Raw genomic sequence first — 18,463 nt, 5'->3', positions numbered from 1 at the left:
GGAGTCAGCTGATGATATATGTATGAGGAAAAGTACAATCACAGATGTATCTCGAGAATGTCTTTATTCTATGACATTATTAGTCTCGGGGCACGGTACCGCCATTTTCAGGCCCCACCACTCCCAAAAGAGTATTTGATTCGCTTGGTACATTTACTGTGGGATCCTTGTTACTAGCACATGTCGGTTGGCTTTCATCGGGAGTCTATACTCGACACCGTGTTGTCTCTAATTATGAACGCTAGCCCACATGTGCTAGTAACAAGGACCTCACAGTAAAAGTACCAAGCAAATCAAATACTCTTTTGGCAGTGATGGGGCCTGAAGATGGCGGTAACGTGCCGCCGAGAATAATCGTGTGATAGAATAAAAACAAGATACAGCTGTAGTGCTCAGAAATGTCAAGTATACCAACACTCCGTCGCCAGGCCACGAGTGGCTTACCGGGACCATCCGACCGCCGTGTCATCCTCAGTGGAGGATGTGGATAGGAGGGGCGTGGGGTCAGCACACCGCTCTCCCGGTCATTATTATGGTATTCTTGACCGAAGCCGCTACTATTCGGTCGAGTAGCTCCTCAATCGGCATCACGAGGCTGAGTGAACCCCGAAAAATGGCAACAGCGCATGGCGGCCTGGATGGTCACCCATCCAAGTGCCGCCCACGCCCGACAGCGCTTAACTTCGGTGATCTCACGGGAACCGATGTATCCACTGCGGCAAGGCCGTTGCCCCTAGTATATCAAGATCGCTTAAAAATCTTTTTTTTTCTTTTTTTTCTTTTTTTTTAGCACCGGTTTCGACAGACATGTGCCGTCGTCATCTGATCTTATAAAATGTTAGTAGACATTCAAGATTTTTAAAATTTTGCAAGCTGTATAGTGATGATACGTCGTTTTACAATGAAAGGTAGCAAGGAACATCAGCATGTCAAACACAAAATACCACAAATATAAAACGTACATCATGTTGTGCTGATGTCTTAGCGTACTCGTTCACTTTAGCACCACAATAGATATCTTGTTACAAGTGAGATTTCAGATTAATATAACAAGGAAGATCACACCCAGCTGTTGACACAATGTCAAACACATATAACGTACAGTTCTGTCTGTCGTTATTTACTGTTATCATTAAAGTTTCAACGTGAAAAAAGAACAAGAAAGGAACCCAGTTCCTGAAATAAGGAAGTCGTTTCTAAAAGGGAAAAACTTGATCCACTATTATCTGAGTTACTGTACAGATCGTTGACTCCAACCACAAGATAGAAAATAAAAAACAAAAAAACAGAAAAACACGAGAAAGAGAACGAAATACTTACGGAATTTACTTAAGGCACAACCATTTGCTCTGAAATAACCATTTTTCTTTTTTTTTCTTTTTTGTGTCATCAGTCTTCTGACCGGTCTCATGTGGCCCGTCGCCAATTTATCTCCTGCGCCAACATTTTCATACAAGAGTAGCTCTTGCAACCTACTTCCTCAATCATTTGCTGAATATATTACAATCTCAGTCTTCCCCTACACTTTTTGCCCTCTACAGTTCCCTCTGGTACCATGGAAGTTAATATCCGACATCTTAATAGATGTCCTGTCATCCCGTCCCTTCTTCCTGTCAGTGTTTTCCATATATTCCTTTCCTCGTCGATTCTGCGGAGAACCTTTTCATTCCATGTCTTATCAGCCGACCTGATTTTCAACATTCTTCTGTAGCACCACATTTCAAATGTTTCTATTCTCTTCTGTTCCGGTTTTGCCACAGTCAAAATCTCACTGCCATACAATGCTGTGCTCCAAACGTACATTCTCAGAAATCTTATGTAATATTGCCCAGGAATGCCCTTTTTGCTATACTAGTCTGCCTCATATGTTTTCCATGGTCCGTTTATCACGTGTTATTTTGCTGCCAAGGTAGCAGAATTCGTTAACTTATTCTCCTGCATGATTACCAATTCTGATGTTAAGTTTCTCGCTGACATTATTACTGTTACTGCTCATTACTTTCGTCTTTATTTGATGTACTCTCAATCCAAATTCTGTACTAATAAGACCGTTGATTCAATTCAACAGACCCTACAGTTCTATGCTTTCACTGAGGACAGCAAAGTCATCAGCGAATCCTATCATAGATATCTTTTCACCTTGAATATTAATTTCGCTCTTGAACTTTGCTTTTACTTCCGTCATTGCTGCTTTGACCTGTAGGCTGGACAGCAGCTGCCAAAAACAACATCCCTGTTTTACACCATTTGATGTTCCATTTTGATTATTTCCTCTTGGTTCTTACACATGTTGTATATTACCCGTCTTTACATATAGCTTACCCCTATTTTTCTCAGGATTTCGAGCATCTTGCACTGTCGAACACGTTTTCCAGTTCTATAAATCCTATGAACGTGTCTTGACTTTTCTTCAGTCTTGCTTCCATTATCAACCACAACGTCAGACCCGCTTCTCTGCCGCCTTTATAGCGCTTTTACCATTCCTGAAGTAGAACTGATTGTCGCCTAAAAGAACCTCAGTGTTCTTTTGCATTCATCCGTATATTACTCTTGTCAGCAACATGGATGCATGAACTGATTGTCCGATAATTCTCGCACTTGTCGGCTCTTGCTATCTTCTGAACTGCATGGAAACTGTTTTTCCCAATGACAGATGGTATATCGCCATTCTTATACATTTCACATGCCAAAGTAAGTAATCGTTATTTTGCCACTTTCCTCAAGTATTTCAGAAATTCCGATGGAATGGTATCTAACCCTTCTGCCTTACTTGATATTAAGTCTTCCAAAGCTCTTCTAAATTCTGATTCTGATACGGGGTCAGTTATTTCTTCCCTCTTGACTCCTGTCTTTTCTTCTGTCACGTCAGCGTGTAAGTCCTCCCCCTCATAGAGGTCTTCAATGTACTCTTTCCACCTATCCGCTCTCTTCTCTGCAACAGTGGAGTTCCCATTGCACTGTTACTGTTACCGTCCTCGCTTTTAATTTCAACGAAGCTTGTTTTGACTTTTATATATGCTGCGCCAGCCCTTCGATATTTCTTTTCTTCTTCGATCTCTTCTCATTTCTCATATAGCATTTCCCCACAGCTTCCTTCCACTTCGTAGTTATTTCTTTCCTAAGTGACTTGTATTTCTGTATTCCTGAGTTTACTTCTTTCGTCAGTGAACTGAAGTATCTCTTTTGTTACCCATTGTTCCTTCGAAGTTACGTTCCTTGTATCTACGTTTTCTTCTCCAACTTTTGTGACTGGCGTTTTTAGACATGTCCATTCCTCTTCAACTGAACTGTCTACTGAGCTATGGTTATCTCAGTAACTATAGCCTCAGAGGACTTCAAGCGTACCCCTTCAATCCTTAGTACTTCCGTACTTTGCGCATTGATTCTTCCTGTCTAGCCTCTTCAACTTGAGGTTACTCTTCAGCATCTCAGTCTATATTAGCCCCTTGAGTACGCAGTACTATCCAATATAAAATCTCTGCCTGACCATGATGGACTCTAACTGAAATCTTCCCGTATCTCCCGGCCTTTGTGAAGATTACCCCTTTCTCTTGTGATTCTTGAATAGAGTATTCGCTATTAACATCTAAAATTTATTGCACAAAAAAACAAGTCATTCTCCTCCCTCATTTCTACTAGCAAGCCCATATTCTCTCGCAAACCTTTGTTCTAGACCTACCCCTACAACCACAATCGAATGTTTGATTGTAGACACAAAGAAATAACAGACGTTGGCTGCAAGTGGGCATTGATTTAAATCGACGCGGATTCTAGACATGGTCTCCTGCTTACTTGAGCCGTTCGCGGCTCCTGTTCGTCCCATTACTGCTTGACACCTTGTCTTGGCGGTACTCCCGTCTCGTTTCTTATTCGATTTATTGGCGTCACTAAGTTGCTGGCTTGCCTGCCCGTGACTGGTAGCAGCAGCAGCGCTTATCGATAACAGCACTGTTGTACTATATTTGGAGCGACCACTAGTATTTCCAGGACGTCGTGTGTCGGGAGTTGAGTCGGGACGGAGCAGCAGTGACGTCCGGACAGCCATAACTCGCCCGACCGTTGCCGACACACATGACTTGAATGAGGACAACCTTGGTTGATCGTCCGGTCGGTCGTCTCAACAGACGATGTGTATTTCGTCGCCAACCGCTTCTCGGTTCTCCGTGTGTGTCGACTTGTGATTCGTCCTTGTTGCTCCACAGTCACTGGTTTTAGTATTGTTCGAGTTTGTGGAAGTGTTTTCCTGGAACCATGTGTAGCTTGTGTGGTTCTGACTGAGCAGCTGTTTTAATGGTGTCTGCAGGCTGCATGTGGTCAGTCGGTTGGGATGGAGCAGTCTCTGCAGCGCGAAGGCCGGCTGGGACTGGCTCTGAGCACTATGGGACTTAAGTTCTGAGGTCATCATTCTCCTAGAACTTAGAACTACTTAAACCTAACTATCCTAAGGACATCACACACATCCATGCCCGAGGCGACGGTAGTGGTCGCGCGGTTCCAGACTGTGGCGCCTAGAACCGCTCGGCCACTCTGGCTGGCGCCAGGTCGGGACTGCTGGCGGCGTGGACACGCTGTTGTATCATGAAGCGCTAGCTGTGAGAGCGACTAAGTTCGTTGCCCACCGAACCTGGATGCTGATGCTGAGTGATCAGTTAACCTGTTATGAAAGAACTATTGTGACATCTCTTGTTCATTTGCGGGTTGTTGCTCCCTGGACTGTTGGGGCTAGCAGCAACGTATGATGTGTTGGAGTTGGTGAAATCTTGTAGCCGTCTTCCTATATTTTGATTAGTTATTAAATTGACTGTTACTTGCCAGTGAAGTGCACCAGCGGTATTTTCTGCCCTGGTCGTTAGCTTAGTTTTCCGGCAGTGTGCCTTTCCTCGTCGAGTTGATGCTATCAGGCACCAAACGTAGTTCGATAGCCTTTTAAGTTGTTTGGTTCGTGTTTTGCTTAGAGTGGTTATTGTTCCCTTGGCTGTTTTTAGACGCCAGTTTCGGAAGATGTAGTGCTGTTCGTATCCTCGGCCTCGGCCGATATTTTCCATCGCTGTGCTGTTGGTCGGACAGAAGGGAATTGGTTAGATTGTTGGTCGGTCCTTGGGACATCCCTAGTTTGGGTTGCCATCCGATTATTTAACGTCAACTCTTGTCTGCCTGTCTCACCTCACATTACGTTTGAGCTACCTTCTCAGGCCGACCCTTAGAACGCTACTGAGCACCACTTGTTCTGTTCGTTTTAGACTGTTACTTTTATTTTAGTTTGAGGTATTGTGTGAGGCCTTCGGCCGTATATTAATTCAATTCTTTTTAAATTTTACAGAAAGACCTTCAGCTGTGTTAATTTAAAATTTTGAAGATTGATTTTATTAAAAAAAATTTTTTCTTAAGATTGGTTCTATCTGAAATTGTTTGTAATTCAGGTCCTAAACCACTAGTTGCTCGATGTGTTGTGCGTGGCCTTCGGCTGAGCATTTACGTGAACCCCTTTTAATAAGGCCGTCAGTTGTGTGTATTTTTTAAAGGAAATTTTTTATAAGAAGGAAGGGGTTTATTTTAAATTGTTTGTCTGACTTGTTATTCAGGCTTTCAGCTATTGTTTCTAAACTGTTTGTGGCCTTGAGCTGTGCAATAAGTTAATATTTCTTAATTAGGCTTTTGCCAATTCTCTTGTGAGTTTAAAAAGAAATTTCTTGGTTGGAAAAATTGTTTATTAATGTGTTTTAATTATGGTTGTCATTCAGATGTGTAGTGTAGGCCTTCAGCCGCTACTTGTTTTCAATTGCGTTTTTTTAAAAGAAAAAATTACTTTCTATTTTTAATTGCTTTTGATTTCTAAGCCAGGCCTACAGCTGTCTTGTTTTTGGTGTGGTTTTGGGCCTTCAGCCCAGAAAGCATCTCAAATTCTTTAACTTGGCCTTCAGCCGTATTGTTTATTTATGATTTTTTTAAAACTGTGTGTAAATGAATGGTTCTTGGAAAAATAAAGTGTGTGTTTGATTATGGAACTCACAGTAACTGTTTACGTCCCCGTCCACAATCGTAACCTCATCCTTTGCGCTCTCTGAGTACCTACCAACCAGATTTCAAATGGTATCAGGGCTTGGTTACGATTGTGATATTGCCATTATAATTACCGTTGGTCTGAATTGTATTTCTGTTAGTGTTGCATCATATTGTCTTGGTTGTTGATTGTTTCAGATGACCTATTTTAATGGCGGTCAGGCAGTGCGCGGTGATCGGCCTGTTGAGGAAGGATCACCTTGTTTATGAGCTGGCGATAAGGCGCCCAGAACAAAAGATACAGAAACTGTACACATTCGCAACATGTTGGTAAATGTTTACACAACATTCATACCAGAAATTAAATCTCAATGGACAGAAAAATATCCATTCATGACAACAAAACTTTCACAATATCATCCAACACTCACAAACATCCAGTATCTACGAGTCACATTATAATCAAATCTTTTATAACCACATGAAAAATATTCATCACGAAACAAACACTAGTGGCAAGTTTATGATAACCTCATACCAGATATTATACATACAGAGACCAAAAATGGCTTCAAGCACACAGCAAACTGTCGTATTGAAGAATAAAATATTAATATTACGGAAAGCCCGCCTAGTTGGCCGTGCGGTCTAAGGCACGGCTTTCCGGGCAGGAAAGAGCGCCTGGTCCCTGGTACGAATCCGCCTGGAGGATTTGTGTCGAGGTCCAGTGAACTGGCCAGTCTGTGGACGGTTTTTAGGCGGTTTTCCATCTGCCTCGGTGAATGCGGGCTGGTTCCCCTTATTCCGCCTCAGTTACACTATGTCGGCGATTGCTGCGCAAACAAGTTCTCCACGTACGCGTACACCATTATTACTCTACCACGCAAACATAGGGGTTACACTCGTCTGGTGCGACACGTTCTCTGGGGGGTCCACCGGGGTCTGAACCGCACAACAAACCTGGGGTCGGTATGGGGCGGCGGAGGGGTGAATTGGATTGCGGTAGTGGTCGTGGGGTTGCGAACCACTGCGGCTGCGGTGGGGACGGAGTCTCTCCGTCGTTTCTAGGTCCCCGGTTAACATACAATACAATACAATATAATATCAAGGAAACACAGAAAATACATGGAAAACATACCCATCACAAGTGACAAAACCCTACGGTGATCTGAAAATTGCTGTGCACCTTCACTTCATATAATATGTCATCATGGACAAGTTTGAAGTCAAGTACCTCATCATCGCAGAAAGCCCAGTAACAGTAAGAATAGGAAAACAAGAAACACATTGGAAAACTGGCTGGAAACTTTTTAAGAAATAACTGAGAAATGAACTCTTGTTCCGGCGGCGGTTCGAGTGAGAAATGAACCCTTGCCCCGGCGGCGGTTCGAGTCCTCCCTCGGGCATGGGTGTGTGTGTTTGTCCTTAGGATAATTTAGGTTAAGTAGTGTGTAAGCTTAGGGACTGATGACCTTAGCAGTTACGTCCCATAAGATTTCACACAAAACTGAACAATTAACCGTTCAAGAAAACCATTTTTTAATTGCTTGGTTGCTCACGAAAAAGAAAAGAAAAGTTGCGTTCCACATCATCCCATTGGAAAGATACCATAGATAACGCTTCAAAAATACATGGCAAGTCGTCCATTTGCAAGTCACCAACTCTCCTGTGCCCTATAACCCATCTACTCTCTGTGTTTTTACCACAGATGAATTTATTCACATCTCAACAGACAACTGGCGACGAAAACGAACTTAATTAAACTTCAGTAATGACATAACCTCCGTAGACATATCAATAGTTGTTGTCACTACATTAAAGGAGTTACAGTCATTATCACAGACAGAGTGACATGATTACTGAATTTCTCTCTCTTCTCTGTTATCTTCTTCACTGTTCCCTCACGTTTTGCTAATTCAACCTAAGAAACACTCATTTTAACTGTTTGCTCTGATTCCAAATTTTGAGAAGTCAACACCTTTTCACCCTACTCTTCCAACTAATATGAGTTCATAACAGGTACAGTCTCATACTGAACAACTGTGAGCTTCTCTAAATCACAAATACTATTTTTCCATACCTTCTCTTCATTTGAAGAACGACGTATTCATCCCTTTAGGTTCTTAACACAATTTTTATCTGATTCCTTTATAGCTTTACTAATATATTACTGAATTCCTCTGCTCTAACGTCTACGTCTTTAACCTATAGTCTTTCCTGCAACTACTGAAAATAGAACTCTGGTGTTACATAAATTCTTCTAAATTGCAACAGAAGCTAATGTCTACAGAGACATCACTTCTCGATCTATTCCATTACAAAATTTGAAAATTAAAAAAATAATGTGGAAGCTCAATTTGAAATATCCGCAGCTCTTGGTCTGTTGGTTGACTTTGCTGCCTGGAGTTCGCGAGGTCCCTGGTTCGATGCCCGATTGCATCGGAGATTTTCTTCTCTCGTGGAATGTGTGTTCGTATTGTTCCAATCATTTCATCTCATTTTCAGTGATGCTCATATCGCCAAAGTGACGTGAAATAAAAAGGCTTGCATCAAGCAGCCAGATGATCTCAGACTGGATCTGCTGGCCAGTAATACGATGCAATCAGTTCATTTCAGTTTTAAATCAGTATTTACTAGACTTTATCCACGTTGGCATTAAAATGTTTTCACATAAGTTCCATCAAATGAATACGAGATAGTGAAAATTGTCATATTTTACTACTTTTTAACAGCCACACCATAGAATAACCTAAAAAGTTTCAAATTAAACTTTAAATGGTCTCATTAAAGGGCAGCTCGTGATTATATCATTCTACGAATTCCTCATTCAGGGATATTTCTGTCCGTGTGGCACTTTCTGTCTATAGGCTTTTGAAATGGGTGTGGTGTTTGGGCGACTGTTCTTGAATTTTTGTACAACAGGTCTTGATTCCCAATAAATTTTGTGGTTTTCGTAGATATTGTTACTTTGGAGAAGCCGATATTTGCAGTTAAGGTATATTTTAACTGCAATATCCAACTTTCCTCTCGCTCAAACCTCATCCAGCGCATCTCCAACCGATTAATGGTATCTTCATTTTTAAAATTTTTTATTTGTATATTTTTGTTGACTTTCATGTTTTCAAGTTTTTGGCGGGTAAAATTTTAGGTGTTTAGTTATTATCAAGCACGAAAAGCTTCTTAAATTTGAATTCCTTGGATCTGACTACACTTCCCAGCCGTCGATTCTATTGGTTCAAATGGCTCTGAGCACTATGGGACTTAACTGCTGAGGTCATCAGTCCCCTAGAACTTAGAACTACTTAAACCTAACTAACCTAAGGACATCACACACATCCATGCTCGAGGCAGGATTTGAACCTGCGACCATAGCGGTCACGCGGTTCCAGACTGTAGCGCCTACAACCGCTCGGCCACCCTGGCCGGCTCGATTCTATTTCTCCAAAATGATTGTAATTAGGCTAATATTAGTGACTTTTAACGAAAGATTGTGATCAGTTGTTTTAATTCTTAACCAAGCACCTAAGCTCAAGTTAAGTAATCTAGAGGCAAATTTGGTGTTTTGATGATATTCAGAATAGAGAATAACATGTGTATGATTATTAACCCCTTCCTAGTACGTTCAACAATTACAGATATTATTTCTTGGGACCTTCTCGCTTCTTCTGTCTCGCCTCATACATCCTTGACCTGTCACCATTGTTAAAAGAAATTGAAGTTCCACACATCTACTACCTGCATTTTTCAGATACTTTAACATGCAATTTAAGTTTGGTAGAGAAAATATAATCGTAAAGCTTTTATTTCCAAGCTTGTTTTTCTTCTCTTTGGTGTTTCTCATGTTTAATTCAGGCTGAAGATACTTCCGTGCTGGAGCTTTTTCCCTGCTGTAGTAACTCTGATGGGCTGAAAAAGATTTGATTTTTGCTATCATATCGGTAACATCTAGTCTATTAATTGGAGCTTTTACCACGCAAATCACTTATGGCATGAAGTTCAGACTTTGGTAAGACTAAGCCCAAGGGTTTCAAGGAAATACTTTCTGCACGTCGTGTGAATATTGGCACCATCCATTAAAACATAGTGAAACGAAATTTTTTTTCAGTATTACTTCCATCTCGTGTTACGTTCCACTCTGCGACTCGTAACTCAAGCGTTAACATACACATTTCGTTTGCTGTAATCTCCTAAATTCCAAAATCATTCTAATGTGCACTTTTTTCATTATTCTATAATTTTTGGTCATAATTCATTTTTTAGTGACGAGGTGAATCTTTAAAGTACTTTTTTGAAATTTTCTTGTCTTTTAGTGAATTGTAAGCGAGTCCAAACTTCCTTAAAATTCGCCTTTTACTTTTTTTCCAGGCGTCTTCATTTTTCTTTCTTTCTTTCTGTTTTCTTTCTCTGTTTGCTCGTCTTCTTGAATAGGCCTACTTGGTCCAGGAACTAACGAAGACTAAGCTGCGCCTAGTTGCACCTGGCCTGAATCGATCTAGAAAGAATAGTAATGTATGATTATCCTTTTTGTCGTTAGGTTTTGTATACAAAATCACAAATTTCAGAATTGGCGAAAAATGACCATAAAAATATTAAAAATAAAACATGAAATAAATCAAAATGAACTCAGAAACTTTTTGTTATAATTTGAAATTTTGTGATTCTTTCCTTTCAATTCTGTAGCAGCTGATTCGTTTTGTGAAGGCACATTGTTAGAGAACGAATCAGAAAGTTCCACACATTCATCTGATTCCATTGCTTGAAAGTTTTAACAAGCAACACCTGCCGACAAGTCAACAATCAAAATCCCACGTGCTAAGATTTTGGATCTGATCCATTTTAGCATGGAAATCTTATGAGAAGTTTTGAGGGATCAAGACTACTGCTGCCATCTGTTAGGAAATATCAATAGTAGGGACTCGGTTCACTATGTCTCTGTAAATATACACCACTAAGAAGTAGTATTAAGAAAAAATAACTTTTTTTAATACTTTTGGACTTGAACCATTTCAGTTCCGACTCGGCCGGCCGCTGTGGCTGAGCAGTTCTAGGCCGTTCAGTCCGAAAAAGCGCTGCTGCTACGGTCGCAGGTTCGAATCCTGCCTCGGGCATGGATGTGAATGATGTCCTTAGGTTAGTTAGTTCTAAGTCCAAGGGAGTGATGAGCTCAGATGTTAAGTCCCATAGTGGTTAGAGCCATTTTAACCATTTTCAGTTCTGACAGCTCCTGCATTGCCAAACGCTACGCCAAGAAGAGAACTGCTGTCCTGTCTGTGTTTTTAAGGCACTCCCTCGGAATTAATATTTTGGTACGTCTTCGAAGAGATTCGAATTACAGCCGCCCGTCGTAAACTTCCCTCCACGATATACAGACTGGACATCTGCGAGTCATCTTCAGGTGAACCATCGAAGACTTACGGCTCACCTGAAGGTGATACGCAGAAGTTCAACCGAAGCACCGCGGGATGAAATTTGCGATGACCAGCTACATCGAGATTAATTTCATTGAACGTTTAGTTCGTCGAGAAACTTTAAAGTTTTCTGCTCTGGTACGATCCATAGGCATATACTTTCGTTCATCAGATGGAGGCCTACAGCATACTATTTTAACAGATAAGTAATGTAATTCACCTGTAGGAGAAACGTGTTCCATGATCATGAAACGATCTTGGAATGGTTAGTAATACTAATAATAAGGAAAACAAATCCGTTAATATAACAGTACCACTGACGTGAAGAGAAAAAACAACATTACATGCTAGTTTAAGTATTTTAATACATAAAATTAAAGAGCTATGACTTTATTGACTCGGACACCAAACGTACTCATTCCTTCCGGAAAATGACAGCATTTCTGCACGGACTGCTTCATGTCTCAGATGTATCTGTTCCATGTAGGTGACAGTGATGAGTGCGTGTACGGTTTAGTGACATGACAGAGATAAGGGAGAATGTAAAACCTTGTGAGGGTGGATTATGCTCTCAGAAAGCACCAAGGGGCGGAAGGCAGTTTTACATGACTACCCTCCATGAGGCGTTACCCAGTATCTCGAAATTTTTCCCAAAACATTACTGCAAGACCGATGTTCAGCAATGGTTCGCTACCACTCCCCTCATTCGGTAAGTACCGGCGGTGAATTGTTTTTTCCGCCACCTCGATTTGAACCAGCTACCTCTACATCGAGCGCTGTGGCACAAAAGAGCACTAGCAACCGTTTCTGCGTTACAATTTTTGCTTTATTCCCATTTCTTTAAAATTTTGTAGCTTGTTTTTCCCCTTCACCCCTTTCTTCCGCCCTCAGTCTTTTCTTCTTCTTCTTCTTCTTCTTGGACCGGCACTGTCCGCCAATTGCAGCTTGAAAATGAAATCTTCTTATTCTAAAAGAAATAAAACTTGGTAAGTGAAGGACTTAGTTTTTCCTAAATTCCACACCAATATTATTCGTCATAACATTAAAATTTTGTTGTTTTGCAACATTAAAAGTCTTTCACGTTTATAAGGAAATGTAATTCTAGCTTCTTTGCTAACATATAAAAATTTAAATCTTGCTGCAATATGGGAGTAAAATGGTAGTGGAAGGTACCCAATTTGTCGGCATTGGCTTGTTGTACTAAATAAATTGCTTGTCGACTTTAAACATAAAACATTTATAGAAGCAAATCACATCTTCATTTCGTAAGTGAAAGCTTTAAAGAAATGGAAGCGAAGTAGCTGCCTTGCGAGCCTATTAGACCAACTGAACCATCACTGAAAGCAGAAACTTCCAGTTTCCGTTTCTTACATTTATTTCTTTAGCTACGTATGTGGGTATGAACAGTCAATGAATAAGTAACAAATGAAGATGTGGTCCAAGAGTCGAATCTTCGATTTACTCTGTGTTGGATCGTGGTGCTTGGCAACAATGACGAACATATGAAGTCGACATCCTGCAACGGTGGTTTCATGCCGTCCGAAAGGGTAAGTTGAGGTAAGCATGGCGTCCCTTTGTAGCGCCATACTCACACGTCCGGTAGCAAATGACGCCCCCGCCCGCAGACGGCGCGCGCTCGTGCGGCACCTGCCGGTGCGAGGCGTGGAGATGGCCGCAGAGATAGCCTGCAGCTGGAGTGGACTGGAGCGGACTGCCACTTTGCCGCCGCAGCGCGGTTCGCCTTCCAGTGAGGTGCAGGCTCGCCGCTAGCTTATTCATGCGACTGCCACGTCCGTCGCCAGTTACACGACGCACTAGCCGCTTACAAGTCGTGCTCCGACTCCATAATCCATCTGGGAACCGAACACATCTGTCTGCGGCCAGAGGACGCCGGCGGTATCTGATGCTGCGGAAGACGTCCAACAAGGAGACACGTGTAATGATACTCTTATCCAGCCGCCAACGCGGCAAGATATACATCTTTCATAATTCGCCAGACCTACCCTAATTACTTTACGTACCACCTCAAAATTGAAAAAGTTTACATTCGGAAAGAGCTTCGTCACTGAGAACAAGGAGGGAGTACTGAAACGCAATGCCCCGGAATTTTTTGTTCTGTTCTCACAAGGGAACCTCCCCATCGCACCCCTCTCAGATTTAGTTGTAAGTTAGCGCAGTGGATAGGCCTTGAAAAACTGAACACAGATCAATAGAGAAAACAGGAAGAAATTGTGTGGAACTATGAAAAAATAAGCAAAATATACAAACTGAGTAGTCCCTACGCAAGATAGGCAACATTTAGGATAATGAGGGCTCAGGAACGCCGTGGTCCCATGGTTAGCGTGAGCAGCTGCGGAACTAGAGGTCCTAGTTTCAAGTCTTCCCTCGACTGAAAAGTTTAATTTTTTATTTTCAGACAATTACCGGAGTTCAGGCACCCACACATAATGAACTTCGCTCTCCAAAATTCCAGGACATGTTCAGATTTGCTTGGACATATACAGGATTTGACGGTCTACACACGGAAAAATTTGAAAACGTCAAAAACATATGTTTTGACAGAGCACAGAGAAAACTGTGAGACTGTGAAACTGTTGCATTCATTTGTTGCAGTTTATGTGACACACTCTTATGTTTTCATCACTTTTTTGGAAGTGATTATCACATCCACAAGAAAACCTAAATCGGGCAAGGTAGAAGAATCTTTGTACCCATTCGCCAAGTGTGCAAGTTAGGTGGGTCGACAACATATTCCTGTCATGTAACGCACATGCCGTCACCAGTGTCGTACATAATATATCAGATGTGTTTTCCTGTGGAGGAATCGGTTGACCTATGATCTTGCGATCGAATGTTTTCGGTTCCCATTGGAGAGGAACGTCCTTTCGTCTACTAATCGCACGGTTCTGCGGTGCGGTCGCAAAACACAGACACTAAACTTATTACAGTGAACAGAGACGTCAATGAACGAACGGACAGATCATAACTTTGCAAAAATAAAGTAACTGAACTTTCGCTCGAGGGAAGACTTGAACCAAAGACCTCTGGCTCCGCAGCTGCTCACGCTAACCACGCGACCACGGCGCTCTTGTGCTCACGTCATCCTTGATGCTGCATATGTTGTCCATGGATTATACAGTTTGTATATTTTGCTTATTTTTTCATACAACTTCTTCCTGTTTTCTCGACTGATCTGTGTTCAGTTTTTCAAGGCCTATCCACTGCGTCAAATTATAACTAAATCTGAGGTGGGCGCGATGGGGACGTTCCCTTGTCAGTGTCGTTTGAGGTATTACGCAGACATGTTGTGTGCATGTTACTCTGTCGACTTTCTCTTCTTCACGAGCGTAAATTGCAACCGTTTGCCGCTAGTGGGCTCCGAATCGTAGTGTGCAACATGCTGGGGTGTAACGTAAGTATGTCGGCGCGTGAGAAACAGTATGCTGCAATAGAGTTTCTAGCCACAGGAAACGTGCCTTCATTGGAATCCTTAAAATGATGAAGCTGTGTACGGTAGTGATAGTATTGACATACGTAATGGGCGACGTTGGGTTGTTCGTACTCGTAATGAATGATATGGTGGTGCTAACGTCAACATCTATGAATTAACGAACGCGTAAGGCAACCGATGAGACTCATCGGGATCGGATTGATGGACTTACCAATCACCGAATAATACAGCCACGGCTCTCAGGTAATTGTGACATATCACGAGAGCGTGTACAGGCCATCTTTGCAGAACTACAGTACAGGAAACTGCGTGCACTATGGGTACCTCGCATGCTCACTCCTAACATGAAATAGAAGGCATTGGATATGTATCAGCAATTTCGTTTGCATTATAAGGGAGAGGGTAATAGGTTTCTTAACAACATTGTGACAGATTGTGAAAGCTGGGTTCGCTTTGGCCCCTAAAATAACAGAGCATCATTGGAGTTCCCTCAAACAGGATCGCTGTCGTCAAAAAAGCAGACAAAGCCACGCACACAGTGTTCTAGGATGTTCAAGGTGTCATGCATTTGGAATTCTCGCCGAAAGACACCACCATAAACAGAGAAAGCTACTGCCAGATTCTTAGAAAACTGAAAGCAGGAATTCAAAGAGTTCGTTCACATATGGAGCACCGTCATTTTCAGCATGGTAATGCTAGACCATACACGAGCGCTACGACTTGTACAACAATCGAACGCCTTGGGTTCACTGTCATGGATTATCCAGTAGAAAGTTCCGACATGTCTCCATCCTATTTTCATCTGTTTCGAGAATTTAAAGCACATCTCCAAGGGCTTCAGTTTGATAGTGATGAAGCGGTGCCAGCAGAGGTCAGGTTGTGGTTCCGTCATCAAAGTCAAACATTCTACAATGACGTTATCAATAAACTGGCCTCTCGTTGGGAGAAATATCTTCGTCGCCAAGGCGACTATATTTAGAAATGTAAACATGAGGCATAAAGATGTATAATGCTTATGACGTTCTTTTTATTTAAAACTCATTAAGAGTTTTCATATAAATAGTTTGGGGGCATTACTTTTCAGCTCGCCCTCGTATTTACACATCCAGTGAGAAAATAATAATTATATCACTAATTTGGATCTTTTACGATTTTCCAAGACATCTGATTATATCAAATATGTTCTTACCTCTTTCGATAATGAAAATCCCTTTTGTGTGCTGCAACTAACTATTCCAGCGAAATCATCCTCGAATTGCGGGCGTATCGGATTTTCTAAATTGTTATTTTTCTCTCACTAAGCAGTTACCAATTTTTCTTGCCCCGTTAGTAAACGCAGGTCACACGGAAGGAGACTTTACACTGGCGACCGTTTACATGTTGAAACACGTATGCAGCGATGGCGACGCATGACAGAACCTTTGACCAGAGGGTTATTTATCGTGGCTAGTCTGCGCTTGACCGCGCGAGAGTTGTGAGCAGCAGTCTGTCGGCAGTAGTAGTCTAGTACAGTTGCGAGAGAGTTGTTGTACGTAGCGGGTCGTGAGAGCATGTACAGGGTGTTTCAAAAATGACCGGTATATTTGAAACGGCAATAAAAACTAAACGAGCAGCGATAGAAATACACCGTTTGTTGCAATATGCTTGGGACAACAGTACATTTTCAGGCAGACAAACTTTCGAAATTACCGTAGTTACAATTTTCAACAACAGATGGCGCTGCGGTCTGGGAAACTCTATAGTACGATATTTTCCACATATGCACCATGCGTAGCAATAATATGGCGTAGTCTCCGAATGAAATTACCCGAAACCTTTGACAACGTGTCTGGCGGAATGGCTTCACATGCAGATGAGATGTACTGCTTCAGCTGTTCAATTGTTTCTGGATTCTGGCGGTACACCTGGTCTTTCAAGTGTCCCCACAGAAAGAAGTCACAGGGGTTCATGTCTGGCGAATAGGGAGGCCAATCCACGCCGCCTCCTGTATGTTTCGGATAGCCCAAAGCAATCACACGATCATCGAAATATTCATTTAGGAAATTAAAGATGTCGGCCGTGCCATGTGGCCGGGCACCATCTTGCATAAACCACGAGGTGTTCGCAGTGTCGTCTAAGGCAGTTTGTACCGCCACAAATTCACGAAGAATGTCCAGATAGCGTGATGCAGTAATCGTTTCGGATCTGAAAAATGGGCCAATGATTCTTTTGGAAGAAATGGCGGCCCAGACCAGTACTTTTTGAGGATGCAGGGACGATGGGACTGCAACATGGGGCTTTTCGGTTCCCCATATGCGCCAGTTCTGTTTATTGAGGAAGCCGTCCAGGTAAAAATAAGCTTCGTCAGTAAACCAAATGCTGCCCACATGCATATCGCCGTCATCAATCCTGTGCACTATATCGTTAGCGAATGTCTCTCGTGCAGCAATGGTAGCGGCGCTGAGGGGTTGCCGCGTTTGAATTTTGTATGGATAGAGGTGTAAACTCTGGCGCATGAGACGATACGTGGACGTTGGCGTCATTTGGACCGCAGCTGCAACACGGCGAACGGAAACCCGAGGCCGCTGTTGGATCACCTGCTGCACTAGCTGGGCGTTGCCCTCTGTGGTTGCCATACGCGGTCGCCCTACCTTTCCAGCACGTTCATCCGTCACGTTCCCAGTCCGTTGAAATTTTTCAAACAGATCCTTTATTGTATCGCTTTTCGGTCCTTTGGTTACATTAAACCTCCGTTGAAAACTTCGTCTTGTTGCAAAAACACTGTGTTCTAGGCAGTGGAATTCCAACACCAGAAAAATCCTCTGTTCTAAGGAATAAACCATGTTGTCTACAGCACACTTGCACGTTGTGAACAGCACACGCTTACAGCAGAAAGACGACGTACAGAATGGTGCACCCACAGACTGCGTTGTCTTCTATATCTTTCACATCACTTGCAGCGCCATCTGTTGTTGAAAATCGTAATTACTGTAATTTCGAAAGTTTGTCCGCCTGAAAATGTACTGTTGTCCCAAGCATATTGCAACAAATGGTGTATTTCTATCGCTGCTCGTTTAGTTTTTATTGCCGTTTCAAATATACCGGTCATTTTTGAAACACCCTGTAGTTCGTCAGTGCTAGTTGCGCGCGAGAGACAGTCGGAGTTGTGTGTGAGGAGTCGGCGGGCGTCGACATGGGACTCTGGTCAAGATTCAGGACGAGGTATATTTTTTAAATAAGGTAATGAAGCAGCATTGCGCTCATCTGATAATGTAATGCATCTTAAGTGTAATTAATTTGTTCAAGAATTTCCCCAATAATAATTTTGTTTTCAAAGCAATTTTTTAAGAAAACCATCATTCGAAATGAAAGAACATTTCCCATGCATTTCCTTAAAGAAAAAATTCACTTTGCGATGCATTTCCTCCAAGCTATGGCGAAGAATAAGAGCAGAATTTAGACATGCAGTTTTACTGAGGTAAGAATTTCAGTTTAATTAGTGAACAGGGCCTAAGTTCGACATTTCGGTCTATTTGCGTTTTCATTGTCACTGAGATTTCATTTTTTATTGAATTGACTTTCATTTTTGTGGGGAGCCTACACTTGGCTCAGATTGCTATTTATC

General features: G+C 42.1%; 1 pseudogene; it reads right to left on the bottom strand.

The window, feature by feature from the left end:
- Positions 1-614: 614 nt before the first annotated feature.
- On the bottom strand, positions 615-732 carry LOC124617082 (annotated as a pseudogene).
- Between the last annotated feature and the right edge of the window lie 17,731 nt (positions 733-18,463).

This window comes from Schistocerca americana, chromosome 5 (assembly GCF_021461395.2).
Source record: "Schistocerca americana isolate TAMUIC-IGC-003095 chromosome 5, iqSchAmer2.1, whole genome shotgun sequence".
NCBI classification, from domain to species: Eukaryota; Metazoa; Arthropoda; class Insecta; order Orthoptera; family Acrididae; genus Schistocerca; species Schistocerca americana.
This window is presented reverse-complemented; position numbering and strand designations above follow the sequence as displayed.